The sequence below is a fragment of the Balaenoptera musculus genome, chromosome 12 (assembly GCF_009873245.2).
Source record: "Balaenoptera musculus isolate JJ_BM4_2016_0621 chromosome 12, mBalMus1.pri.v3, whole genome shotgun sequence".
Taxonomy (NCBI): Eukaryota; Metazoa; Chordata; class Mammalia; order Artiodactyla; family Balaenopteridae; genus Balaenoptera; species Balaenoptera musculus.
In genome coordinates, this window is record NC_045796.1 from 35,636,087 (window position 1) to 35,638,479 (window position 2,393).

At 35.3% G+C, this 2,393-nt stretch overlaps 1 non-coding gene across 1 annotated transcript; it reads left to right on the forward strand.

The window, feature by feature from the left end:
* Positions 1 to 723: 723 nt before the first annotated feature.
* On the forward strand, positions 724 to 796 carry TRNAG-CCC. The gene has a single exon. It is a non-coding gene; the product is annotated as a tRNA-Gly (tRNA).
* Positions 797 to 2,393: the final 1,597 nt, after the last annotated feature.

Sequence of the window (2,393 nt, forward strand, 5' to 3'; positions counted from 1 at the left end):
AGACTTAAACATTTACTTCTCATAGCTCTGGAGGCTAGGAAGTCCAAAATCAAGGCGGCCGACAGATTGGACAGGTTTGGTGTCTCGTGAGGACCCTTCCTGGTTCATAGACTTCCAGGTTCATTGTGCTCACTGTGTCCTCACAGGGCAGAAAGTTTGATGTTTACATTTCAAAGAGACGGTCCCCAGATCTTTGAGAGAAAATGTTCCTGGTTCATAAAGCTGACAAAGGACTATCTAGTCTCCAAAAGGATTTACATATATTTCAAAAAGAGGAGAAATTACAGTTACAAGTTTTCTAAAGTAAATGCTCTGAGAATAAAGGAAGAGAGGAAGATTTCTTCCCTTATTTTCAACAAAAAGAAATAAGCCTCTTATTTTTAAATTGTATTTTCCCTTAAATATTATAAGAAAAGTTAAGGAGGTATCTTGATACTATCTATACGTAGATATAATCCCTTTAGCGTTCTGGTATATTTTCTTTTATAATATTTTATATGTCACTTTGTTTCTATAGCTTTAATTGTACAATATAGACATAATTTTGTGTCTGACTTTTTTCTCTTAACGTTACCCTATGTTATTACAAATATCGCTTTTAATGGTAATATTTTAATTGTTGCATTATGGTTCATTTTATACAACAGTTAATATTTTGGTGGATAAAGCTTTTATTCCTGCATATTTAACATTATTTTCTTTTGAAAGATTATCAGAGGAACTTCCCTGGTGGTCCAGTGGGTAAGACTCTGCACTCCCAATGCAGGGGGCCCGGGTTCGATCCCTGGTCAGGGAACTAGATCCAGCATGCATGCCGCAACTAAGAGTCTGCATGCCCCAACTAAGTCTGCATGCGGCAACTAAAAGATCCCACATGCTGCAACGAAGATCCTGCGTGCCACAACTAACACCCAGCACAGCCTAAATAAATAAATAAGTAAATAAATATTTTTTAAAGAGAAAGATTATCAGGAATAAGATTTCTAAGTAAATAAGAATGAACCTTTTAAAGCTTTTGATAGATGTTGCTGAGTTGCTAAAAGTTACTTTTCTAAATAACACAGCATGTTTTATCCAGTAGTTTTTCTCTCCCTCATTCTTCAAGCAACTGCACAGTTCCTTTGATTTTTAAAGTGACTTGAACAATTCCTTCTCCTTAATCCAATTAAATCCTCTAAAGCATTTAGAACTATTGGGAATCATGAAAAACAAGTTTATTTTTTTCCCTCTTTTTAGGGAAAGCCCACAAGTTTTGCCCTCATTGGAAGCCATCACTTGACAGTGAGCCATCACTGACAAGTCAATAGCAGCTACCAAAGATAAGAGGAGAAGGAATACTGGATGAATCTCACGTTGCCTTTGACCATGCTTTGAAGCCTTAATGAACACTTGTGATAATTGTATCCTCATATAGAAAAAACAGATTGCTCAACTTCAAATTAATAACTGAAAGGTGACTTTGAAATAATCTATTTGGCTGCATTACATATTTTTCTTGCTCTGCTGCAGGCTGTCCTGTTTACCCTAGAGACCGACTAAAGTAAACCCTGGAGACTCCACTGACTTGAGTCTCTGAAGCAGCCACTGAGGTCCTTTGATCAATGGATTAAAAAAAAAATAGGTCCCTAAAACAAAGCATCTTTTCTCTCTCCCTACCCCATCCCCAGCTTTTCCACTTTTGTCAGCTGTTTGAAAGATCTAATTAAAGCCACTGTGTTTTGATACACAGGCAGAGCCCAATAGGTTGAATTACAAGTCATTCCGTAGTCAGAGATTCAAGTCAGTGTTCTAGCTTTTAAAGCTAAAACAGTGAGTAATAGGTTACATTTTATCAAATTCAGCATCGGTTTTCAGGCAGAGAGATAAAATGGAGGGATATATAATTTTTTTATTAATATACAGAACTTAGCTCCTCTTTGTCACAATTCTGTTTTAAATTACCCCACGTCCCCTGTAATTAACAACAACAAAGAATTAAGCGCTATCTTCACATATTGCTAACCAACTAATAAGATATTTAACGTGAGATACTCTGGAAGCATTTTATCACTGTATCAAATCCACCCCATTAGTTGACAAATATCTTTGTTTATATAGAATAGAAAAGTACTTGGCCAGGCGTATTGAGGAGACAAAGTATAAGAACTATACAGCATTCTCAAGAATTCAGGATGTAGATGGAGAAAAAATACAATAAAATACAATACATAAAATTGTAACTAAAACAATACATGGTATTAAACAATAATTATGATATACTCAATATTTCTATAATTTATTAAAGTGTACTAAGTTTGGCCTTCACTAAAACTCTGAATTTGGTATTATTACCACCATACAATGGATGAAGAAATTAGGATTTAGGGAGACAGGAACTTGCCCAAGATTTCACT